The sequence below is a fragment of the Jaculus jaculus genome, chromosome 4 (genome assembly GCF_020740685.1).
Source record: "Jaculus jaculus isolate mJacJac1 chromosome 4, mJacJac1.mat.Y.cur, whole genome shotgun sequence".
Classification (NCBI taxonomy): domain Eukaryota; kingdom Metazoa; phylum Chordata; class Mammalia; order Rodentia; family Dipodidae; genus Jaculus; species Jaculus jaculus.
In genome coordinates this window covers 165155942-165183671 of record NC_059105.1, presented here as the reverse complement: position 1 = coordinate 165183671, position 27730 = coordinate 165155942, and the positions used below count along the sequence as shown (strand labels likewise).

The window sequence follows — 27730 nt, the reverse complement described above, 5'->3', positions numbered from 1 at the left end:
AGCCTTTTCGGTAATATTTCAAAATAAAATGAAAATAACAAAAACTGACAATATCACTTTATTCTAGTTAAATAGCCACTTTGATGAACACTCTTATCAGTTTGGTTTCTATACAATCAGGCCCATCCCAGCCCCTCTTTTCTGGCCTGCACGTTGTCATTCCTCTTTGGACAGCTTACTTAATAGGACCAAGGATTACTGTCTGTCAATGAGGCGTGAGAAAGAGGCTCTGCATCTGCAGCAGGTCTCCTGTGGAACTTGGGTCAGACCCAAGCAATGCTGTGCAGTTGAATTGAGGTTTGAGGTTCCACTACCAACGAGTAACATGGGCTGCAGAGAGAGCATGTTCTGTCTTCACTCAGTATCTGTAAAGGAAGGACAGTTAGTTTCCATTGTCCCCCTCACTAGGATAGCCTGGAAATTAATGACCTAATATGCTTAGTTTGCCTCACCCCATGGCACAAAACCCAGAAGAAGATGAGCAATGATCACTTTGTTTCTCAAGTATCTACTTTCTTTATCTTGTTTTTTTTTTTTTTTTGTTTTTTTTTTCCAATCTGTCCTCAGTGAAAAACTAGTTAATGCTCCTGACACGGAATAGAGTACTTCTGTCTTCCATGCTCTGATTCATGTCACAGCCTAGTTCAGTGAAGAGAAATTAACCACTGACTCTTGCTCACACACAAACAGCTCTTCTGTTTCTCATTATTCATCATCTTTGCCTCATGGTTGTTACTGAAAAAGACTAGGGAATCACATGAATGACTTGGCTATTACCCATCTTTCCATTGTCCTCAGACCTCATTTCTCAGAGGACGCAGCTGACCAGAGCACGCCAAGCAAGTTGGGGGTGGTGTGTACATATTCAATAGATCTGCTGGATTCAGTGAGGGTGTGGCTGACATGGTTAAAGCAGCCTCATTGTCATTTATACACACATTGAGGTAGCATCTCACTTAGTGTGGGATGTGGTAGCCACAGACATGTTTTTACTTATTCTGAGCAGTGATAGATGTCATAAAGTGGGCTTATTGGGGAATAGCCTAGGGGCTATGCTTCTAGCATTGTGCTTTTCAGATTTACAGGTTATGATGCTGAAAAGTTTTTGTTTTTTTTTTTAATGTGGAGGAATTCACAAAAGAATAATTGCAACAATGACATAAATGTGAAATTTTGTTAATAAGAAAAGATTAAGAAATTTCTCAAGCCTGGAATAGTAGCTGGAGCCTGCAATCCTGGCATTGAGGAGGGAGAGAAAGGACCATTAAATTCAAAGCCAGCCTAGGCTACCAAGTTCACAGCCATATTGGCTACATAGTGAGATTTTACCTAAAAATGCAAGGCAAAAGAGTGTAGTTCAGGGGTGGAGTGCTTGCCTATTCAGGTGCAAAGCCCTGGCATAGTTTTCTAGCACCACAATAACAGCATAAAATAGACAGGCTCATGCATACGTCTTAGGTGTTAGCTGAGTCATGGAGTAAAGATTTCATTTAAGCAAAAATTGAAAGTATGAATAGGAGAACATGCATTATTTTTGCCATGACTGTCAAGAGGTTCACCGGCAGAAGTTGGGCACATAAAAGGCAATGGGTGCTACCTTCTGATTGGGAGTACTAGAGAAATGCTTGTGGATCAAGTTCCAAAATGTTAGAGCTTAGCACTGACGTTAGAATGAGAGTGAGAGCTTTATAGAAATGAGCAAAATTACAAATTGAGTAAATGAAATTAAATCGCTGCTGCTCTCATTGTTACTATACCTAATGAACGCCCACAACATTGTCTCCTGTGCCCTTTTAGTGAGTTCCCTGAATCTAAGCAGTGACCACGGGGCATAGGATATGCCATGCCTTCAAACAACTGAATTTGTAGCATGAGAGCTCTGCCTTTGTGAAGGAATTAATATTGCCCCAGATTTTGGAGATAGATTTGTGGTTTGCAGAAGCAGTAGCTGTTAAGTGGCCAGCTCCTAAAGTGTTCTCATCATATTTGCATAGACTGGAAATGATGAGCCCGTCTGAATCAGGGCAATTTCCTACTCATGGCATATTATATTCACAGAATTTCTCTTGCCCCTGTGTTCCATGATGGTGACACAGAGCCATCCTGTGAAATGACTATGACCTCAAGTCTGGATCATAGTCTAGAAGCCAAGTTCCTGAGCTTTGAAAATTCTGGGTTTTAGAAAGGGCTTCTGCTGGCAAACTTACCTACCAGTTTCTGTGGGAAGAGAGATCAGGTTGTTCTTTGGGGGTGCTGGTACCACCCTCATCCTGGACATTAAGAGAAATCTCCTCCAGGAAGGGGCTGGCTGTTCCTCAGCTTGGCATGCCCTGGAACTCTACCATCATAGAGACACTAAGCATAACTTTCAATGCAAAAAGCATCAGAATTACAAAGACTCTCCCCGTACTTGGCTGTATGTATAGAAAGCATTCAGAGAAGGAGATCCCTGGGATAAAGTCTCAACTCTAGTATTCATTCAGGTCCTCGGGGGCCCTATTCTAACTTAAAATCTTTCAACACTGACATTTGATCAACACTGACATTTGAATTGTTTCATTATTGCACCATTCTCCAAAATCCACAACAAACAACAATGCAATATTTTCCTTGTATTACTTGCTAAGTAAATATAATTGCTTGCCTTCCTGGATGTTCTAAACTCACCCAGCTTCTGGCATGAGTGATAAAATGCATCCTTTGTGTGTTACTCTGAGTGACACACGTGGGTTACTAAACAACACCTGTGTTACCTGAACAGTGCTGTAAATATGCACTATGCTTGTATGAGACAACAGGTAATTACCCTCCAGCATGCTGGTTTGGGGTAAGCCATTTGAACATTTTGGTTTTCAATTCATTCATTTCAACAAAAGATAATTACTCTTTGATATTGAATTGCCCTTTTAGAGCCTTAAGTTTTGTTTTAAAAAAAATGCTTTACCAGGCTGGAGAGATGGCTTAGTGGTTAAGCACTTGCCTGTGAAGCCTAAGGATCCCGGTTCAAGGCTTGATTTCCCAGGACCCATGTTAGCCAGATGCACAAGAGCGCCCATGCATCTGGAGTTTGTTTGCAGTGGCTGGAAGCCCTGGCGTGCCCATTCATTCTCTCTCTCTCTCTATCTGCCTCTTTCTCTCTGTCTCTCTCAAATAAATAAAAATAAGCAAAAAATGCTTCACCAAATAGAAAATAATGAATTTTTAATTTAACTTATGTATTGTGTTTTTCTTGAGCTAGGACATGGTTATTTAAAAATACTGTGTTCTTGGGTTGAAGGGATGGCTTAGCTGTTAAAGCATTTGCCTGCAAAGCCAAAGGACCCAGGTTCGATTCCCCAGGACCCACATTAGCCAGATGCATAAGGAATTTATTTGCTTGCCCATTCTCTCTCTCTCTCCCTTTCTGTATTTCTCTCTCTCTCTCTCCTTCCCTCCAGCCCCCCTCTATATTTCTCTGTCAAATAAATAAATAAAAATAAAATATTTAAAAAATAAAAATCAATATATTGTGTTCATTTTTTTAATTCCTTCTGCCAAAAACAGTACAAACGTCCTCACTATAAAACAACCTATTGGGCTGGAGAGATGGCTTAGCGGTTAAGCGCTTGCCTGTGAAGCCTAAGGACCCCGGTTCAAGGCTTGGTTCCCCAGGTCCCACGTTAGCCAGATGCACAAGGGGGCGCACGCGTCTGGAGTTCGTTTGCAGAGGCTGGAAGCCCTGGTGCACCCATTCTCTCTCTCTCCCTCTATCTGTCTTTCTCTCTGTGTCTGTCACTCTCAAATAAATAAATTTAAAAAAAAAACAACCTATTTTAACACACATTGTTTACAAAGTAGTCATGAATACACAGTTAGGATACATTCTCTCCATTCTGTTAGATGTCTTCCATATGCACATATTTATTGAAAGATTAAAGAAGATTTGCAAAAGAATCGCATCTTTAAGGAGAGGCGGCAGCGGTGGGGCTGGGCTGAGCTGTGGGCCCCCATGTGGCCCCTGCATCACCATGATGACCCTCTGCTTCCAGAGCAGCCACCAGGACTTCTCATTCTGGCCCTGGAAGCTGATGGTATCCAAAACCCACATCATGAAGTCAGAGGATGTGGAGAAGTTAGCCGATGGGTTGCACACACCATCTCTCCCTGAAATGATGTTTGGAGACAGTGTCCTAAGGATCCAGCCTGGCTCTGGCTTTGGGATGGAGTTCAAAGCCACAGATGATGCACTCATATGTGTAAACAACCACCAAGGAACGCTTCAAGTAGCTTGTGCTGAAGAGTGGCTGGAAAGTAGAGCCAGAGGTAAACACTCCACAGAAGTTATTAAATCATATGACTGGACCTATACAGCAGAGTATAAAGGAAGGTTACTTGGAGAGTCTCTTAAGTTAAAGGTTGTACCTACAACAGATCATATAGATACAGAAAAATTAAGAAAAATTAAAAGCCAGAGAGCAGATTCAGTTTTTTTTTTTTTCTTTTTTTGAAGAAGTTGTTTGAAGATGGAATGGATGAACATGGAGTTTCAAGCTTGAGTATGAAAGTTAGAATAACGCCTTCCAGTTGTTTTCTGTTGTTGCGGGTTTTTCCTGAGAACTGAATGGAGCCTCATCAGAATGAATGCCACAAGGCTTTTCCATGACACTGACAAGACCTACACGCTACGAGAATATGCATCATGAGAATATACATCGCGATAAAGCAAAATTGCTAACTTGATGCGTGTTCCACTTTCCCCCTTTACGGAAACCAGTGAAATATCACAGTGTTTCCTAATCAAGGACACATTCTGCTAGAACCTGATATTTCCAAAAAGAATGGATCCCAACCCTGGAGATTCACAAGAAAGTAAAGCTGTGGCATCGAATGTGATACAACATCTTCTCACCATAGAAGCTGACTGCGTCCCTTCACTTTCTACAGGGGATGTTTTATTATGAGACTTCACTTCCTTGCTTGCGTACAGATTTTCTTTCGCCTTAAAGGAAAGAAAAAAATACAGGATCGTTGCAGGCAGGTTCCACTCAACTGCGATTTGTGTCGTCTGTCTTCAAATTTATACTCCACGTTTAACAGGTTCTGGAGTTAAATTTGGATTCCTAAATGTGACCCCAGCAGTAGCGATGTGTGTGTCTGCTGAGCAGTGGGTGTAATCTGCATTGTTACGAAACACTGTCTTTTCCTGTGAAGAGATGAATTTGCAAGTTAAGTCCCAATGCCTTGGGACTTTCACATGATTCCAGGCTGTGCATGTGGATGTACTGACTCTATGATCTGGGCTTTCTGGTGTTGACTCACACTTCTAAAGAGTTGTGACTTGTATCAGTATTGTGTGTGTGTATGTATGTAAACAAACATTTGTATTTTTAAAAAAATTACTGATTTAAATGTCCTGGTCCCTGAGTAGATTACTTATTTTGATAATTCATTGTTGAAAATTGTGGAGTCAAAATTATTGACTTTTTCTTTAAAAAAAAAAGTGAAAGTGGGTAGGATGAGTGTATTTCTGAAGATTTTATTGGTTTATTCCTATAAGGAATACAAAGAAAATGTGTTTTGGCTATTAATAAATATAACATATATCATTTTACATTTATTTGTTCTAAATGCCTTTTGTAAGAAAAATAAGTAATACAGAGTCACAAAAAAAAAAAGAATTGATCTTCAATGATTTGTATGAATAGAAGGAAAATAGCATGAGGATAATTCAATATGACACATTCCAAATAACTTCTGTTTGGCACAGGATTTTTTAAAAAAAAATTTTTAATTTATTTGAGAGCGACAGACACAGAGAGAAAGACAGATAGAGAGAGAGAGAGAATGGGCACGCCAGGGTCTCCAGCCTCTGCAAACGAACTCCAGACGCGTGCGCCCACTTGTGCATCTGGCTAATGTGGGACCTGGGGAACCGAGCCTTGAACCGGGGTCCTTAGGCTTCACAGGCAAGCGCTTAACCGCTAAGCCATCTCTCCAGCCCCCTTTTTCTTTTTAATACATAGGTGCCTTCTGTATGCTGGGATTGCAACTCAAGCAAGCATTGCAGTCATATTCATGTCATCCCATAGATGGAGAAATAGTTCCATGGTTAAGAGAACTTTCTGAGGAAGCAGGACTGCCCGATGAGGCCTGAAATAATCACTTGAGTTTGACCCCCAGTACCCATATAAACAGCCAGGCATGGAGACATGTGTCTATAATCCCAGTTCCATAGAGGAGTAGAGATCCGAGAATCACCAGAGCTCATGTAAATAAAAAAAAAAAAAAAATGACAAGATCGTTGATAATAGGAGAATCTAGCTCATGTAAGAAAGGGTTGAAGATGTATGGAACAGGTCACCCAGTGCTCCACTGAAGCCACCAAGGGAGATAGATGAGCACATGAAGCATTGCAAGGACACGTACACATGCTTAGCACACACACACACACACACACACACACAGATACACACACAGAGAGAGAGAGAGAGACATCAAAGGAAATAAGATGGCTGAGCCTCACAACAGAGACCATTCCTTGAGGAATGAAAAAAGCTAAATAAATAAGCATGAGCAGAGATTTTTCCCAGACAACTCTGCCTCATGATTTCCATTTAGGACCAGTGCCATTATTTTTATTCAGGTTTAGGAATACTTACTGATCCAATAAAACAAACTTGCATGTAATGACTAGCTTATCTTGTATCTAGGACAAAATTAGACCCTATGTAAAGGCCAATCCAGGGAAAGAAGATTAAATTTGAAACAAGGCTCAAGGCATATTTGTTAGAGGAGAACAAAGAGGTCCAATTGAGAGTTAAGAGAAGATGAACTCCATTTGGCCTTTCGATGTTCTAGGAATCAAAGACCTGTAGGGGTCAGATTGCCAGGGGTCAAGTTCAGCACAGGCTGAAAGTAGAAAGTGATTAGAAGGGGACAACATAAATGTGTCAGTAAGCAAAGAACCATGATCAAGTGAAAGACTACAAAAATAATATGTTCAACAGCTGAGTATAAATTTAACAACTATGTACTGAACTCCCACAATACAGACAAGTCTCTCTTGGTCTCTTCAAAATAAATAGAGTGGTAAATAAGTAAAGAACAGGATCAGAAATCTGAGTGAGACAGTATACCCCAATGTGATGCTGCGTCTAGCTTATTGTAGTCTTCAATATCACGTGTTGAATTAATCTACATACTTTGATACCTTCCTAACTTTACATTTGTATAACATTATTTATAGAAAAAACAATTACCTAGCCACCAATACTAGATCTAGAATATATTAAGACAGGTGAGATTTTGAAAGCCAAAAATATATTTTAAAACCTTGTTGTGCATAGAAATATTTTCATTACGAGCAGGTCACCATTGTTGGCTTTTGAAAAGATAGCATTTTTCGAATCACATCCTATTTGCCAGTTTCCTTATCTGATCAATGTTTCATACCACCCTTTCTATCCATGCCCATTGCTTTTAACTTTAATTCTTACTTTGTTGAATTATCTTTATTGTGATCAATGTCTTTTCTGCACAAATTTTACAATGAATAATTGAAGGATGAGTTTTTATTCATATTGAGTCACCTCAGTTGCAGCTTCTGCAATTTACAAGCATAGACTTTATATATGCGTTTATGAATATTACCAAATCCACTTGAGTGTGCCATTTATGTAGAGATGTTGTCAGGAATATTTTATTTTTCCATCAATTTCTACTCAATAACATGCCCTCATTTAGTTTTAGCTCCTCTCAGTTATATTTTGTTCCAGTTGTTTCTCTTATATCTAATATTCTTTGGGTCAATTTTCTCAGTGGTCTCATGAGATATTACTGTGAGATAGATTCTAATTACAATAAACTCACTACGGGCAGTTTCATTTCATATTACTTTTACAAGTTTACTTTTTTTTTTTTTTTAACTGGGTCAGTTAGACTTCTTAAATTTACCAGCCTCTTTTATATAATAACCAAAGCATCATGGTATTACTAACAAACCTCCAGAATGTGGTGGGGGACATTCAAGATCTAAAGTTTCACAGTCTTCATGTTCCTCTTTTCAAATAAATCATTGGAATGGATTATTCAGAAAGAAAAAAATATAAAAATGTCCTCCAAGTCAAAGTAATTGGTTCAACATTTTCTCTTTACAGAGGAGGACAAATTAGATGATTGTAGTAAGTGTGAGACTGTCTAATTACAATAGGTAATGATATATTTGAGAATCAAGATAATACCTTCTTGAATTCCTCGATTTTCAATTTGGGTCAGTGGAAAATAAATAAATAAATAAATAAATAAATGGTATCAGCCATCTGTAGCTTCTTCTTGGCAGCTACTCAGACCTGAATTTGAAAAAAAAAAAAATTCATCTATGCTGTGTATAGCTAGCCATCTTCAAATTTAGAGAGCTTCATATTTGGATAAAATTCCAGGATCTGAATGAAAGGTTGAAATTTAGGAGACCCAACTGTAGAACAAAGCACACTTAAATTTAAGGTGGCAAGTCAAATGTAAATGCATTTGTACCTTCATTTTTTCCCCAAAACTTCAGCACACAAGAAGACAAGAGAGGAACTAAGCTCGTATAGTGCCGGAAGTTGCCACATGAGCGACTGGGGTAAAATGACCAACATGTTCCCAAGCAACTCGTGATCTTAGGTACTTAGCAGCAAAAGACCTGACATGATGCTCACACAAGTGCAGTAGTGGCACACAGCCATGGTGGGAAACAAACTTCTCTTGATTTGTCTAACTGATCTGCTCAGTGGAACAGAACCCATAGCTGGATCTGGGAAACAAGTCAGAACCATATCCAAAAAATGAGCCCGCTCTCCGTTATGGAGGCCCCACCAATTGTGGGTTATAAGAGGGCCTACACCTATTCAATTCTCTCTAAAAGAATGATAGTTATCCCATTTATCTGGTGCTGACTTCACTCTCCATTGGAGAATTTGCTTCTCTTTTTCAGATGGACACAGATCCGAAGGAGAGAATTAGCCCATCGCACCTCAATAGAGCCCCAGCTGAAACCAAGAGAAATTGGGGAAATGAGCAAGAGTGCTGCTTTCTTGGTGAACCTGGTAACAGTACAAGGGTGAAGGAAATAAACTCCGAGAACACTCAACTCCTACCAAACCAGATATCCAGTGACACAGAGGCTCCCAAGACCTCATCACTGAAGTAGACCTAAAATGAAGCCAACATGGCTCAGGGAAATTCGGAAAAGAAGGGGCAGAAAGATTGTGAGAGCCACATGTTGGATCATTATGCACAGAGACATTGCCTCTCCCCATAACTTATGGCTACCCCCACAATGCATGGCCCATATTCCCCAGTGAGGAGGGTCCCTGCAGAGGGAGGAAGACAGGGAGGAGGCTGACAATGGTTCCAACATAGAAACTGTGCATACAACTAATAAAAAATGCAAAGAAAAAAAGTAAGAGAAAGAAATTTTCAAGACATAAAGGACAAAAAACAAAAAGAAAGAAAAAGAAAAGGAGAGACAATGAGTAGAATAAAACTAGAACATATGAACCAAAAGAAATAAGAAAACTTTGCATAAACAAAATCAAGAATGATGTATTCATTTTAAAATGAGTGTAAAGCGAAGTAGAAAGTGTTACCCAGTCGAGAGGTTACCCCATTTCAAGGACCCAGATATTTACAGTGTCTGCACCAGTGGAATAGAGATAAATCTCAGGCTGAGAAGAGAGGATTTTAAAAAAAAAGTAGCAAGAATTTCCACCTCTCTCCCTATGATTATCTTATGGAATGCATGTCCCTCTCTGCCTTCCCAGAAATCAATAGGAGCCATTCTCTACAGAAAAGGAAACTAACCTGCACTGTGAAAATGCTCTACAGGTGTCTGTTCTTTGTGCCTTTCGGTGAGAAGTAGGTGTGTGTGTGTGCATACAGTTGTACTATGTTTTCTTTCCAGATGACTTCATGGGGATGCCGAGCATGGGCACATGTTGTGCTAGCTGCAGCTCTGGCCAAGTGGACTCGTTCAGACATGTAGGCATCAAGCCTCAGCCTGACTATAGTGGGTACACGTAGCTACGCATTCTTTACCCTGAAGGGTGTCATTCATTTTAGATACAAATCAGCAACCAACCCACACAGACCTGCTGTTGCAGTGATACTAACACTGTAATTTTTTTACAGCATTTGAGTGAATCTGTCATAGAAATGAAATTGGAGGGGGAAATGCATACGAAAAAAAAAAATCCCCATATGTTAGAAAGCTACTGCTATATGACTGCCCTTCATCTTCAAACGTGACCTGCAACAGGTGAAGAGATATGCAATTACACAAGAAAGCAAACTTTGCACCCACTTTCAACACCCACGGTTTTTCATCTGTTCAGCCCAAATGTTTCAGAAGGCAGTTTTCATTAGACACAGCTCTGAGTGCAGCAACTAACAATTTGAAAGTTTCTTGCATGTGCCAACTTGCAGGAACCGATTCAGCTAGCCATAATTTCTTCACACTTGACTTTCCTAGATTCTACACTGCATGCAAAATGTAACCTAATGGGCTATAATTTTGTCTCCAGACACTGTTATTTATTTATCCCAACTGGCACAATGCCTTCAGGTCAATATCTGTGACAGTTCAATCTGATTTTGAATCTAGATATAGCATCCCCTTTCCTTTTTCGTTCAAAAACTGGTATAAGGGATGGCTTTGTGGTTAAGGTGCTGGCCAGCAAAGCCAAAGAACCCAGGTTCGATACCCCAGGACCCATGTTAGCCAGATACACAAGCATGCTCATACATCTGAGGTTTGTTTGCAGTGGCTGGAGACCCTGGAGCAGCCATTCTTGTTTTCTCTCCCTCTTTCTCTGTCAAATAAATAAATATAATTTTTTAAAATAGTATAAATGACTGCCAATGGTAATGATAAATGCATTTTTAAGTTTTTTCAAGGTTGTGCCTTTCTCTAGCCCAGGCTGACCTAGAATTTACTGTGTAGTCTCAGGGTAGCCTTGAACTCATGGTGATTCTCCTAATGCCGCCTACCTAGTGCTGGGATTAAAGTGTGCACCACCACACCTGGAACTGGTAATGATAGCAAACAAAAATTCCCAAGAGCATCGGTATAGTTCTGCCATGGTGAAAACTGTACTTGATATCTGTATATTTGTGCTGTAAAGTAACAGCAATTTCTCTGTGTGGCAATGCTGGTGCCAACACTTGGAGTGCCCAAGCCTGAGTTTCTTGTGACCATTGCAAGGCATTTACTCTTTCTTGTATTCACTTTTCTCGGGTCATCCTCGTCTGTTGCTGAAAGTGTCACCTGACAGCAAGAAGGAGAAATGGCATCTGGGGCACGTGCTGTCATGAGCATGCTAGTCACGCACCTGTGTCATGGGGTCCTCAGACGCTAGGTCCGCTTGCTGCACAGGCGTTAAACAAGTTGCATAGCTCTCCCAAGGCTCAGTTTCTTATACTGGTAAATAATAAAAAAAAAAAACTAAAACACTGGGATGGAGGCATGGCTTCGCAGTTAAAGCGTTTATCTGTGAAGCCAAAGAACCCAGGTTCGATTTCCCAGGACCCACCTTAGACAGATGCACAAGGGGATGCATGCATCTGAAGTTCATTTGCAGTGGCTGGAGGCCCTGCCATGCCCATTCTCTCTCTCTCAAATAAATAAATAAACAAATAAAAATATTTTTAAAAGGGACCTTTAAAAAAACTAAATCATTGACTTCCTGAAGGTTGCATGAAGTGAACACTCTAGGTCTTTAAGACACTGATCCAGCCACTCACACATTAGATGCTTATTACCTAATAGTTGTGGTTATTAGTGAAAAGCTCTGCTGTTAACTTGAATTGTTATTGCAGAATTACTGTGTCTTGAAGGAAGATCCAAAGTGATGAAAAAATTCTAAGCCTTTTCTCCTTAAGCTTAGGGAAGAACAACAGAAAAAGTAATATATTCCGCGTTGCCTTCTTCCTGCTTAATGCTCTGGACAGAGAAATACGGGTCCCTATGGAGAACAGCTTATGTTAGCCAGATTTCCATATAAGACATTGTGTTTTGACAGTTATATCCAGAAATCTCTCCTTTAAGAGTGACCTTTTGTCAGTAGCTCTGCCAAGCCCTGGCATCTCCCTTGCAGAAAGGGTCTCACTGGCTCCATTTGTTTTTCTTTAATCTTTTAGTGTCAGGTACATTTTAAGAATCAACCTTTGGAGATTTGTCTAGGGGACGCTTGTCACCTCCACTAACGCTTTCCTTTGTAAAGTGTTGTGAATTCATTTTTTTTTTTTTCAAGCAGGGAGTCCTTTTTATGTTCCTTCAGAGATGCGGCACCTTTGAAGTTGACCCTGGCAGAGACAGAGAGTCAAAAATGATGTAGCACTTCTCTTTGTCCATTGCTACCCTTCTGGACCCTTGAACTTTGACAACAGAGACGGAAAGCAAGTGAGGATATGACAAAGATAAAAGAGGACCACCCATTTTTCTGTCTAAGGAAAGCCATTATGAATCATGAGGGCAGAGATTATAGATGACCATTAATACTGAAATGCTCCCCTTAGCACTGCGTCACCAAACACAGAATGGAGAGCTTGACTTGATCATTGCAGCCAGCCAGAAGCCACTGATGGATAAATGGGATGTTCCGTTACAGGAGAACATACGTAAAAGGCTTCATACTCGGCTAGGAAATGGACATAGAAAAATTTGACAAGTCTGGAGAAAAAAAAAAAAAAAGAGAGAGCCAAAATTCAGGCCTTTCTAGAACTACATCCACTAATGACACAGCAATTCATGGAGGACTTTACTGCAAGACGACAGTGGTTCTCAGGAGACACAACGGAATACTCAGCCATGGATTTGCTGAGCCTACGTAAGTTTTAAAGGGTCATGAAATTGGAGACAATAAGTTACTAGCTTCAAGTTAATGGCCAAGAGGAATGAGTAGATATAAATTTCTACATTTCCCCCTCTTGATTTATAACAGAATCAAAACTAATTTTTTTAAACAATAGTTTTCCCACTAAAGTCATTCTTCATTTACACCCTCATCCTACTTCCAAACCTTTTAATTAATTTATATTTTCACCCACTGATTTAAATCAGGGACTCTTGCATAATTTGCATAATTCAGGGGTAGGAAGTGGTTTAACATGAGAATGGGCAGTCTTCCTTAGCTGTACCACTAAAAGACATGACTTCTCCTGTGCCAACAATGATTAGTTTCCACTGTTGACTCGGGGAGATAGGGAGCTCATTAACCCCTCGCTCCAAATCAGCGAGATGAAGACAGGTTCAATCATGCACAGGAAACTCCCTCGACTGTGAAGGTATGGGGGCAATGGATGTGTCTTCAGCAGAAGGGAGCACTCCTCAGGCCCACTTACAGCCCTGATCTTACATTGCTCTGCTGCCTATTATGGCTGAGTGTGGATTACTTTCCATATTTAGAGCTGAGAATAGACTAGATATGGTGTGGTGGTTTGTTTCAGGTGCCCCCCATAAACTTAAGGGTTCTGGATGTTAGGTTCCCCAGCTTATGGCAATTAGAAATTAAAGCACCCTGGAGGTGGTGTACTTTTGGTGGCAGGCTTATGGGTGTTATAGCCACTTTCCCCATGCCAGTGTTTAGCACACTCTCCTTTTGTCCACTTTATGTTGGTCAGGGGGTGATGTCCACCCTCTGTTCATGCCATCGTTTTCCCTTGACATTGTGGAGCTTCCCCTCAAGCCTGTAATCCAAACTAAACCTCTTTTCCACAAGCTGCTCTTGGTCGGGTGATTTCTACCAGCAATGAGAATCTTACCGCAGCACGCACATTCTTCATAACTTTGGAGTCTGTAGATCTCTGTACCAATCCCTACCCTTTGCTTTAAGACAGTTCTGTGTTTGAGGACATGATCAGTACCAACTTGTGGGAACAAACATAAATATTCAAAGAGTAGTTTGACGTGCAGTCCAGTTAGCGTGACTGCAGTACTGGCTTAGCTTCTAGAGCCTAAAGCCCTTGCCACGGACATCTGGCCAGATCTATAGTACCAGGTATGATTTCCTTCCTGTAGGGCAGGCCTCAGATACAATCGAAGGGCACCTGGTTACTACCACAAATCTCCTGCCACTCTTGTGCCAGGGGATGCAGTGCCTCTTGCAGGTAGTTTATGAAGTACACAGGGTCCCCAGCAACTTACATAGTGTCTTCTGGTAGGAAGACAATTGTCTGATGGGACTTAAGCTTCCAGGTGAGATCCAGCTTGGTTTCTTTATGGCCTGTAACTGAAGGGTGCAGTGTCTTTAGCAGTAGGGACATCTTGGCAGGCAGCCAAGAGCAATGGCAATAGTCAATTAATATTTTTAGGGGCTTTGGTGACCACCCTGATGATGAAAGTGTTTTGCTGTTTGAATGGCTTCTTTGCACATCATCCTCAATGGACCATTCTGTAATTACTTTGACTGAACTTGGCATTGGCAAGAAGAGATTGACAAACGTGGATTAGTAGGCTTGAAACAGAAAGCTGTGATGAGAAACCATTTTAAATTTTCTATTTCTCTGTGTGATCTAACATGGAAAATGGCAAGTTTTGATTATAAAAATACCCTAATAACAAATGCATTGGAAAAATGAAGAGGTAAAATGAACCATGAAAAAAAACACATTATTGTATTCTTCCCAGTCTTTTCCAGAGAACTCAGTGAACATTTATGGATGTGTGCTCAAAGAAAATTATCCAAATTATTTTTAAAGGTCACCCTATCAGATACTACCTTATTTTAATTAAATGCTACTGTGTATGTTTATTTGAGTATATTTATTTATGTTAGGCTCCCTGTATGAGATTTCATCCCATATTCAAGCTCTATGTTAACTTCCTTGGTTTTAATGCAGAAATAATTCACTTCTTGGAATGTTGCATACTGTCAGTATAGAAGATATGTATTTGGATGTGTATGCTGAAAATCTTGACATACACTCACTCACTGACACTAGATTGCTACAGAAGCAATACTTTCCCTGAGCCCCAAGAACTCTCTGATTAGATTATTGACCAAATTTGGAATGGGTCCTAATCTATAATTCCCAGTCCTGTCATTTATCACTTCTCATTTAGAGGATACAGGGAAAGAGACTGCCTTTTACATTAAAAAAAAAAAAAAAACAGCTTTAATGTACTGAAACAAACACATCAGGGAGAGTAAAAGCTTTTTTGGGTGGCTGCCACATTGCCATTCTGCACGTAATATGTTTCTGAGATACTGTGCAGTCTCATGTGTGTGTTTATATGGCAAGAAAAAGGCTACAGATTATTTTTTATAGTATATAAATTCTACTGACTTTTTAAAATGTCTTTTTTAAGTCCAAGCACTTCAGAGCCATTTCGTTTTCTGCAACAGAACGGTATGGCGAAAGAGAGACAATATATGTCAGGGTCCTTGGCTGCTTGGCCCAACTTTCCATGGCTGAGTTTTGTTTTCTGGTCTTTCAAAAAATATATATATATTGTAAATATAAATTGTATATATAAAGATAATTCTTAACAGAATGTGTAAGCAACTTTCCTGACTCAATGTTCTTTGCCAGTTTGCTTAGCCCCTCTCCTTTGGATGGTTTTGAAGTGTTACCTCGACAACTATTAGATTGCATTGCTTCTCCTCATCTGGACTCACCACTTCTGAACTGAGTGCACCTTGCACAGCTCAGGAGGGTGCTGCCCTGCCTCTGCAGCCTGCCTTCTCTTAAAGGCAGGTCAGTGCAATATTTTTCTTAAGAATTTTGTTACTTCTGTTCCCTGAAACCATGGGCATTCTATTTACTTATTTTCTGGTTTTCTGAGGTAGGGTCTCACTCTAGCCCAGGCTGACCTGGAATTAACTATGTAGTCTCAGGGTGGCCTCGAACTCTCGGCGATCCTCCTACCTCTGCCTCCCGAGTGCTGGAATTAAAGGCGTGCGCCACCACGCCCCAGCTCCATGGACATTTTAAATCACCGTGCAGGCATGACTTAGAATCGTACTTCGCTCACTCATTCAGTACATCTGTTAATACTGATCGTATTTCAGGAATTTCTGTAAGTGCTAGTAATACAACAGCGACGAACAGGAGCAGGTTTCCCTTCTTGAGTCGCTTAAGAGTCTAGTGAGCGCATATTGATCAAAATCCCGGACAGAAGTGTGAAAGTGCCTCAGTGCCCAGTGCCACCAGGGGTAAGTAAATCACGGTTATGGGAACATTTACAAATACTAGTGTGCCTGTTCAGGCAAGTTAAAAAGGCCTTCCCAGGAAATGAATGCTTAATCCTACACCAAAGGTGTCTCTGAATGAAGAACAAACAGGAGAGGTGTCTAGATCTCAGTAGGAGGCGTGGGACAAACAACTGTCTTGTAAGAGCTGCAAGGAAATCCGGGCATGGAGCTATGGGAATCTAAGTCAAAGAGAGACCGGGCAGGGAGGAGAGCTAGGTGGAGGGCTCAGCAGGGTTGTGCTGGTACAAGACCCTTTCCTCCCAGAGCAGAAGCTGTGTCTTTATTCCAGGAGCAAAGGAAAGTCATGGATGACATGAGTGATGTGATGTGCTTATCAAAAACCTTTCACTTGAGAATGGAAAGCTGTAAGACAGTTTTTACCTACAGTAAGCCTTTTTGAAGAGTTAAGCAGTTGCATGATAATTTGTTGTTGTTGTTGTTATTGTTATTCCAGATACTTCTTTGGACTGATAACTTTCCGTGGTTGACTCATTTCTGTCGAGTTTATTGCTTCCCTAGAGGGGACAGTACCCAGGGGACAAGCAAAATTCTTTCCCTCGTGTTTGCTCCTGCATTGTGTATGCCATTGAAATGGACATGGGTGTTGGTGGATAGTCTCAGGTCCCACAGGAGTCCCAAAGAGCACACTTGCACTTCCAGATGAGAGGCAGCACAGCTGTGTGGATCCAGGGGATAATACTTGCAGGAGAATGCTAGGTATTTGCCATTATGTTAAGAATTAAAAATAAAAATAAAAATAAAACACTCCCCAAATCAAACTAGTATGGTAATTCTTTATGGGCTCTTGTCATAGTTTCACATTTTCCCCTATTTTTTTTTTTTTCTAGTTAAATACCCACATCTTTATTCCCAGGAAACAACCTAGCTTGCATGGGATTCTCATTCTGCAACAGGACAATCTGCAACTACAGAAGCATGATTTTAAACAAATGACTCCCCATCATGTTGAGCATCTGGAAGTCTTGAATTCTTGCCCTGCCACTGTGTTGGACTCTAGTCAAGTGGAAGAGGACTGGCAAAGAGTTAGCTTGAAATTCATCCCATCAGTCTTCTGAATGTCTGTTTAAGGTGATATCAACAGAATCATCTAAAAGGTGGAATTATAACATTGTGAGATGAATTAGGATCTGGGCATAGCAGTGCTTTTTGCCAACCCAGCTACAAGGTCGAGAACCATCCCGACTTGGGAAACAATAAAACCTCATCTCAATGTCTTCCCTGAAAAAAAAAAAAATCAGATTTCAAATAAATATTAAAAAACATTCTACACACTTGTTTTATGACTAATCCCTTTCTTGGCCTGTGAAGATTGTCAATGTTGGATTTAATCATGAGGGACCAGGTTCAAGGACAGGAAATAAGATAGAGGAAGAGTATATGAGGAGGGGAAAGAAACTGTTGGTACAAGACTATATAGCATTGTTAGTGGTGGGAGATCAAGATGACCTTTTGTGTCCCATGAGACTGGATATTTCTCACCCTAGGTAAATTGAAATAAACCATGTTATAATGAAAAAAAGCTTGAACAACCTTAGGAGAATGCAGTGAAATATACTATCCACATCACCAAAAACAAAATATTGAAAATGCATGAGGAGTTGATTTATCTGTATAAATATACTTTATTCTTTCTTTCAGGAAAAAAAAAACCAAACAAACAAACAAACAAACATACAAGGTTGGAGCAGTCAGAAGCAAGTGAGTACAAATGATAATGTCTTGTGATACTGCTGGAAGTTGGCATGATTTTGTTTCAGTTATTCCTCCTATAAGGCTAATGGATTTTGGTGGTTTACAGGTAGCCTGAACATCATATCCATCATCTATTTTCTCTTGTTATTTTCGCCTTTCTGGAGATTTTTATTAAACTTGGAATAGAATGGTTAGTGACTGTGATCATTAGCTTGCGGGGCCCGGCTTAGGAAACAGATTGTTAATGCCATAAACCCAGGGCTAGGAATTCCATCATGCAGTCCCCAGTGAGGCATGTCAATTCTCAGGGAACGGTTTATCCTAAATAGTGTTTGCTGTTATTCATAAATATATAATGACCATCATCCTTAAGCAAACTTCATCCAAATCACTCCATCCTGTGCTAGTGAAGACTGTACACCCACCACAGAGCTGTGAGAGGCAGCTGCGCTATGGCGTTTATAATATCGGGCATCATTCAAATACTGGGTTATTAACCCCCTGAAGCAAAAGGCTGTTCTTAAGACTGTGGCAATACTGCTGCAGCATTTCTACAGCTCCAAGTGTAAGCAGGGAGATGAAGCAATGGCACAGAGACAATGAAATGAGTAGTGGGAGGGAATTACGTCAGAAGTTGAATGAGAACATAGTTTTCTTCAGAATTTACACAGGTCGTTACAAGAGCTAAGAAATACATTGTAAAGATAATCTACTTACCTACACTGTGGAGTTAAAGCTATAAGTAAGTATGAAGATAATATAGATCTCATTCCAGGGTAAAAATTCAATGTTGTAATGGTAGCAATTTACTGTGAAATCCACACAATGTCAATCAAACTATCAAGGTTATCCCAATGTTTTTTTTTTTTTTTAAGTTTTTCTAATATACTTTAAAAGAGAGAGAGAGAGAAAGAGAGAGAGAGAGAGAGAGAAGAAGAAGAAGAAGAAGAAGGAGGAGGAGGAGGAGGAGGAGGAGGAAGATTGGTATGTGGTGTGTCAGGGCTTCTAGCCACTGCAAACAAATTCCAGATGCATGTGCCACCCTGTGCATCTGGCTTACAGATGTTCTGAGGAATTGAACCTGGGTCCTGAGGCTTCATAGGCAAGTGTCTTAACTGCAAAACCATCTTTCCAGCCCCCAATTTTGGTATAGCAAACAGCATATAGCAATGTAGGGAAAATTTGGGAAATGATAAGTTTACTTGTACAGTTGTGCAATTATGTGGTTTGATTTAATTTTTGATGTCTCCCTTTTAAAATATAAACTATATATAAGGGTATATAGACAATAGCTAACCAACACTTTTTAGCTCATCCAACAACCCTAAGAAACTTTTGGGAGCCTTTAGTTATCACTAATTTGTAACCATAAACTTTTAGGTCAATCAGTAATTTCATTCCCATCTACCAAAGGGAAATATACTCAGCTTCAAGGACACCTTACTGAAGATTCTTAGCTCTCCCACATGATTGTCTTCTCCCAGGGACAAATGAGAACCCAATACTAACAAGTACTCTGAATAAAGGATTTGCAACAGTAAACAGGAGTGTTATTGTATCAGTGGACATAGGATGAAGGCAAAGATGTCTATATCACAGTCCCTACAGGTTTAAAAGTACCCAGATGCATGGGCAACAAAATGCAATTCATCAATTATGTCAACGTATTAATTTCATTGAGTCTGTAGTTCAATTAATTCCTAAGAACGAATGGTGTTCAAAAACAGATTTCCAAGAAGAATTTAAGCAACAATGGGTCGGGGGGGGGGCATTTGCATAGTGTAACAAGAAAGAATAAGACCTGGGAAGACTTGGCAGAGGTGTGTGAAAATCAGACCAGCCTCCTGTACCCTTGGCAACTTTAAACAAGGACAGTAGTTGAACGTATTTGCGTTGTCCTAGACCAACGTTTGCTGACTGTCATCTCTGCGGTGTGTCTATGGAATTTTCCTAGCAGGTCTTGGGTTCTTCTTCCTCTTCCTTTTCCTCTTTCTCTTCCTCTTCCTCTTCTTCTTCTTCTTCTTTTGATAAATCCACAGGTATGAAATATAAAAGTTTCAAAATTTCCCTAGCTTCTGCCTACTGATATACACCTTGCTTTACTCTGCCACCTATGAGATCCTCTCTGTAAACTTTACTACAAACTGTATGTCCTGATTTTTATTGAAGGTAAGATTATATTGCTTGCCATAGTGCCTGGCACTGAGTTAGCATGTAGCAATGCGATTCTTGTATCCTTACTTTACAATCATCTACTTAACACTACCATGAAATTTGGGATTTTCCTCGGGTTCTCCCCCCCCCTTTCTATATCTAGCAGTAATGTTTAACATTGGGTGTGATCTTTAAGTCTATGTCCCATTATGTCTCTGCATTTTCAGTAACAGTGTAAAGCAGTGCCACTGGGCAGGCACCACGCCACTCTCTCCACTGCCTGGTGCACGCACGCACACCGCATGTCCAGTAAGTGCTGCTGACCCAGCTCCCTGACAGCTGGAGAGATGCAAGCCTCCCAGCTTGCAGCATTTATAACCCATATCATCTAACTGAGGAGCCAGTGAACCAACCATCCAAAGAAGAAAGTAACAGGCTGATTAGAATGTAGGGCATTACGGTTCCGGCAGGTCGATTTCTGAATTCACCTTCTTGCTAGGTGTGCTTAGCTGTCTCTGGAGGAGAGATGCTCCGTGGCTACATGCCACATTTCCCCTTCTGTGCCTGGGCTCTGTACAAATGGAGGCAATCTGTATAGAAGAAGCCACTTACTTTCTCAAGCTCGGTAAATAGTCAACTGGGAGATAAGTCATCTTTGCTCTTGCTCTTAGTGGGAAGATAGAAATTATACATACACACACACACACACACACACACACACACACACACACACACACACACATATATATATATATATATATATATACACACACACACATATGTATATCACAGAATTACAAAACATATTTCTAGTTGGACTTTTAATATAAATAACCTAAGGAATTAAAAAAAAATCATGGGCTTAAGCCTATGATTATTTAACTTGCACACAGCCAGCCTCAGTGGAGTGCTATTATTCACTGGAGAAAACCTTCAATGTGAAAGTCAAAGGAACGGAAAGTGGTTCTAAGTCCCAAAGTAAAGGGAACCTCAGAACTGGCATTCAAGAGCATACCTCCACTGTCCTGCCGTGACTTTTTGTTACAGTTGTGGCTCGTTCCCCCCACCAGTGACTCCAGAGTGCCCAAATCAGAAGAGATTTCAAGAGGCTACCTAGCCAGGTGTGGTGGTACTCGCCTTTAAACACAGCATTCCGAAGTCAGAGGTAGGAGGATCACTGGGAGCTTGAGGTCCACTGGGCGAGAAAGACCAAGGACTTGCCTTGCAATTATCTGAGCTGAGAGGGTCCACTGTGTTGTCAGAACAGCATGCATGTTGGTCATGGCCTGTAATGCGTTATGCTGAAAGGGATCCTACATATGCACCCTTGGCTAACACTGTTATTTTTAACCACTGGAGGAGCTGGGATAAACTTAAAGTACCTTTCGGAGGAAGAAAGACCTTAAGCTATTGTTTTAAGTGCTCAAAGCAGCAGCAGGTCCTCCCAAGCTGCCTTGGGCAGGATCTTACTACAACTATGTCTGTTTGTAAAACAGCTGAGTCACACAAAGTTCTGCTATTCTGTGATTCTGTTGTTACTGAAATCTCATCATGAAAACATACTCTCATTGTCCACGTTTTGTTTTGATCCACAAGAAACTCCAGAAAAGGGTACATTGGGAGGTAAACACGGAAAAGGCAGGAAGGGAGAGGCTACAGGGAGGAGCACCAGCTTTATGGCAGTTCCTGGCTCCACCTCGGCATGGATGTGAACTTCTGGGAGGCCCTCCACATCTCTCAGCCTCAGTTCCATCATCTATGAAACCGGAGACAGTGGTCTCCATGTCGTAGGTTTTTGGTTCTAGGAAGTTGTAAATACTGAGCTCTTTCTTTCCCTCTCTCCCTACCTCCCTCCATTCCTCCTTCTCTTCCTTCCTTTTCCTTTCTTCCCTCTCTCTCTCTCTCTCTCTCTCTCTCTCTCTCTCTCTCTCTCTCTCTCTCTCAGAGATGTGTGTGCTCATAGGCCACGGCGTGCACATGGATTGAGTTCAGAGGAAAACTTTGAGGTGTCGTATATATATTATACTTGCTGTGAGACAGGATCTCTTACTACTGAGTATCTGGCTTCAGGTTCTCCTAGCTTTGTCTCACATTGTTGGGCATTCTGGGATCACAGATGCATATATCACTTTGTGTCTGGATTTATATGAATGCTAGAACATTGAATTTGTGCTGACAGGCTTTGCAAGTCAGCACTTTCAACTGCTGAGTCATCTCCCCAGCTCTTGAGTTGGTTATTATTAAAGAGTTTATAGAAGCACAAAAAAATAATTGAACAATGAATGAATTTTTATGTTAGGAATCAGAAAAAAACATCTTTGAATAACATATTTACAGATGACATTTTACCCAACTATAAAAACATACATATTTATATTGTAATGCTGATATGAAAATGTTTATTTCATAATTAGTAATTAGTGGTAAGTTTACTATAACATCTCTTGAGAAGAATTAGTCTCTCTTGTATATTTTTAAAAAAAATAAGAATAAATGAACAGGGTTTTAATTTGATTTAAAATGCTTATTGCCTCACACAACAGCTTGATTTCTCCTTTAAATGGCAGTGAGGTCACACTCGTGTGTTTGTGACATAGCAGCAGGTTGCCATGGAGATGATAGCTTTATCAGTGACTCTGTCTTGCCTTGACTTCCCAGCAAGGTTATGGAGAAGCAGATGGGCTGTGAAGGAGGCAAACCTCCTTGTCTAAACATGAATAGCATTGGTAATTAATTAGCTGAAGCAGCAGGGGAAGTTATGGAAATGTGTAAAAGATGTAAGATGGTTTTTATTCATTGCCGATTTGATAGTTCTATCTCTCTTGTTAATGGAAAATCATATCCCACCCTTCCTGAGGAAAGGGGCATTGTATAACTGAACTGACGTTTTATGATACTGAATGGTTTAAGGATCTGAGGTTCACCTTCTAGATCCACTGGTTTCTCAATTTGAGCAGGGAAGTAGTTCTTTTGTATAACATAGATATAGTAAGGGATAGAGTAAGGGCAGGATCTAATTGCTAGCCATGCTTTGCTTGTGTCATCCACAGTACACAGAACTAAGTAAAGTTTGTGAAATATTTGGATAAATAGCCCTTGAAGAAAATGCATACTGCTGAACAGGTATGCCTCTGAGAATCTACAAGAGGTGTGTGCATGTGTGGATACTTTTCCTTCAGAAGAAGGCAGTCTGTATGCCTGGGCTCTTTCCGGAGCAATTTTGAGTTGGACTTTGTGGAGGTTTGATTCAGGCATCCCCTATAACCTTAGGTGTTCTGAATGCTAGGTTCCCAGCTGATAGCAATTTGGGAATTAACTCCTGGAGACAGTGTATTGTTGCAGGCAGGTTTATGGGTGTTATAGCCAGTGTCCCCTTGCCAGTGTGCGGCACACTCTCTTGCTGAGGTTGTTCATCTGATGTTGATCAGGAGGTGGTGTCTAACCTCTGCTTATGTCATCATTTTCCCTTGCCTTCATGGAGCTTACCCTCATGTCTTTAAGCTCAAATAAATCCTCCTCACCCTCCCAACAAACTGCTCTTGTCTGGGCGTTTTCTGCAGCAGTACAAACCTAACTGCAATAGGCTTGTAAGTAGACATCCTTTGTGTAGACATCTGTGTATCTATCCTTGCTGCTGACTACTCCATGTGTATAGAGTATGGCTTAAGGCTTTTGTCTTTACCCAGTGATCGGTCCTTAAGAATGCATCTCACAAGGGTGGTCACAGATACCAGAGATAGCAAAGCGGATGCCCTGTGTCCCAGTATTCTCTCTGTAGCTCTGTGGCATGAACTGACACCATTCCCTATTCACGCACATTCCAGTGTAGGTTTCTGAACCAGAGATGATGAAGTCGGTTGCATCGCATGGTTCGGCTCTGTTGGCAGAGCTGAGTAACTTTGCTCCGTGTGAATTGGGATGTGAAGAGTGCCAAGTGATGTTCAGAAAATTAAATGGGGGTGCTTCTTAAAACATCCTATGTAAACAGATTAGGAAAAGTTCACTCTGATACAATCAGCTCCAAATAACTGTTTCTACTCTTACAACAAATTACTGATGACTTGTTCCCCAATGCCTTGACTCTTGGTCGGTACTAATAGGGAAAATGTGAATCAGTGGAATTTGCCATCCTTCTCTCATTTCCTCTCTCTCTCTCTCTCTCTCTCTCTCTCTCTAGCAATGCTTTGATCGAAGCAAGAGTCTTGGAAATCCTGCGCAAACACTATACCACTGAACCACCTCTTCAGCCCTCTGTGCTTTCTTACAAGCACCTGTCACTCAAATATTCACTGCTCAAAGACGTGTTTCTTCATGTTTTCAGCCTCATTTCAACTATTTAATTTATATTATATGTAAATAATTGTCACCTATGACAAATATTTGTTGCCTTTCCTATGGACTGGAGAGATGGCCCACTGGTTAAAGGCACTTGCTTGCAAAGCCTGACAGCTGGCTTCGATTCCCCAGGACCCATGTAAAACCAGATATACAAAGTGGCACATGTATCTGTAGTTCATCTGAGGCAGGGAGGAGGCCCTGGCACAAACATGTATTCTCTTTCTGTCTACTTCAAATAAATAAATATTAAAAAAATTTAAGAACCACATATTGTCTTTCCTATTATCTGTGCATTATTACAATCCAGTTTCCAAAGTAATAACTTTCATTCCAAGCGCTATTCAGTTGACACAACTTGTTGAAGTGCACTGTTGCTTCAAATGACCTGAAATCACACCATGTGTCTTTCTTGTGGCTCTTTCTGCACTCTAACCACAAAATGATAAAGTTTTAGTTGAAGAAATGACCTATCAAACTGTTTATCCTTGTGCACAGTCTCTGAACATCTATTTTCTTATGATATATTTATTAATCAACTCATATTCATCTAAAAAAGACTGAATAGTTTAATATGAGCTTTTAGAAACATCACTCATTTTAAATCTAAATTGGAATATGAACTGTATGCATAAACATTCATTATCATAAACATCTGAAACTCTAGTTGACAATCCAATATCTTTAAGTAGTTAAGAGTAATACAATTTAATTATTAGTTCTTTATTACCTGATTAATAATAGTATGTTTAGGGCTGGAGAGATGGCTTAGCGGTTAAGCGCTTGCCTATGAAGCCTAAGGACCCTGGTTCGAGGCTCGGTTCCCCAGGACCCATGTTAGCCAGATGCACAAGGGGGCGCATGCGTCTGGAGTTCGTCTGCAGTGGCTGGAAGCCCTGGTGCACCCATTCTTTCTCTCTCTCTCTCTCTGCCTCATTCTCTGTCTGTCACTCTCAAATAAATAAATAATAATAAACCAAAAAAATTATTAATAGTATGTTTAGTATAAAAATATCCCAGCTATAGTATAATGAAAGAAATAGATATTTAGTAAAGAAAAGTTTAGAGATTCATAATCTAACTTGGTGTTTTCAAACATGAAATAATAATGAAGGTGCTAAATGTTTAATGAGTACTTGCTTTGTTCAAAGCACTAAGCTAATATTTAATTCTTGATCCTCCTCTCATCTTACCTTACCCTGTATGGAAAGAAAACTTGGATGGCAGAAGTCTTTTCCTCACTGTACCTTCAAGGAAGGCCAAGGCTTGAAACGTCTTACACAGTTAATGTGGGTGGGAAGGGTTTGTGTGGTATGGAGTGACAATCTAAGTTATTCTAACTGTCCAGCTAGTTGATATGCATTCCTACGGTTTTATGCATTTCTCCACTTGGTTTTGAAACTTCATTGTTATGGACACATGTGTAGATTATTTTCCCCATTCTTTCATGTGTGTTCCTCACTTGTGGGGAAAAATCTCTGATAGAAGCCCAATGTCCCTTGGTAGGTAAGCACCATGGGCACAGCTTCTCTGACTTCTCTGACACGGCAGCTGGTCCTGTTGTTCCATCTCACCTTAACCTCAGCCTGGGTCTCTATCCTCTTAGTAGGAGGGAGACTCCTGTCTCATGGGGCTTTGTATTACGTGAGTAACTATCTACAAGAAGAGTGTAGCCATTCATTTATTTTTTTTTTTCCCTGTCAGTATACGATAAGAACTTTGGGAAGTGAAAAGAACTTTGTGATGGTTTAAAATGAGTGATGCAGAGATCCAATGATTTTTGAACACTATCTGATTTTCCCTGAGAAAATGATTAATTTCCCAAGTGTGGAAACAAAGAAAATAAAATAAACAACAAAATTTTACAGATGATGCTAAAAACACTCCAGAATCAAAATGGATATGTTCAGTCTGCGCCAACTTCTACATCCTAACCTTTCCATCTGGTACTGTACATTGGAAAGAGGAAAATAAAAACCCAAGCAACATCTAGCCTGTTAGAAGGTAATTTGATTATCACGTATGTGTGAGCTGGGGAGGCATGCTTGCTTGAATGTGTGGAAGCAAGGAAGCTCACAATTGACCATGTTCCCTTCAGCTAGCAATTTTTTTAAATTGGTGTTTTTAAAGCATACATCTTTTGTTTTTATTTTTGTTTATTTATTTGAGAGAGAGAGAGAGAGACAGACACAGAGAAATAGGCAGATAGAGTGAGAAAAAGAGAATAGATGTGCCATGACCTTCAGCCGCTGCAAAGAAACTCCAGATGCATACACACCCTTGTACACAACTTTCATGAGATTTCAAAATTACTCTTACCTGGGTGCTATACTAATAACCTCAATGGATTGCATTAATGTGAAGTCTCAGGGGCAGCCCTAAAAAAAGGTGTGGTCTTCTCTCAAAGGTATCTTTATGAGCTTATTCCTAATTTGACATACAAGGAAAACAAGGTAGTTGGGTAGATTGTTGAAATAATATTCAAGAATCTTTCAGTTTTTATTTTTTTAATCAGCTTTATTGAGGTATGGTTATGAAATTGTATTGGTATGAGATACAAAGTGATATTGGAAAATAAAAATGTAGAGAAAGATAATAGTCATCACTTTAAATTTCACATGCAAAATATTATTTCAGCTACTAAGGAAAATGAACATATTTTCTAGGGTTGGGAAGAACTCTGGAGGCTTTCCCAAAGGTTAGTTCCTCGCAAGCTATCATCCCATTAATAACAAACCCAGGCATTTGTTGATGTAAAATTGCATTGTATTTTACTCTCTGCAACCAAACCTAGCAACAAGTGATGCTATGACTTCAACAATGCTGTGTTATGTACGACAACTTGCTGAAGATCTTCATTAAGCTACACCCATGCTGTAGCCTTGTTCCCAATTATAACAGGAAGGTGGGTGGGGGAGACAATGAGCCGAGCTAAACTCATTGCATCCCCAACGACTTCCGTGTCCTAGACACAGACATGTTCTAAGTACCCCTCGCTCACTAACCTCTATCAGGATTCTGAGATGGCAAAACATCTTTAGGTATGTGGGTAGTCTGCAAATGTGATTTTTTCCTACTCTCTCAAAAAACAAACAAACAAACATAATTGGTTAAAAATTACTACCTTCTTAATTCCTCAGGAATATAAGAATGCTACTGTTCTACTTCTTTGATCATCATGCTAATAATAAATATATAATACTTAAATGGTAAACATCTATATTTAAACCATACCTTCTCTCACAGGTATCTCCTCAGCATGTATATAGTAATCCCAATAGAGCTGTTCTTTCCCCTGACACCCATTTTAGAACTGG

The 27730-nt window shown here is 40.2% G+C and overlaps 1 protein-coding gene and 1 pseudogene across 1 annotated transcript in view; one reads left to right on the top strand and one right to left on the bottom strand.

Annotated features, from left to right (window-relative positions):
- LOC101603243 (limbic system associated membrane protein) overlaps positions 1-27730 on the bottom strand; it is a 2270239-nt gene that overhangs the window by 1099657 nt on the left and 1142852 nt on the right. The gene's annotated exons all lie outside the window — the stretch shown is intronic.
- On the top strand, positions 4008-4940 carry LOC101595081 (annotated as a pseudogene).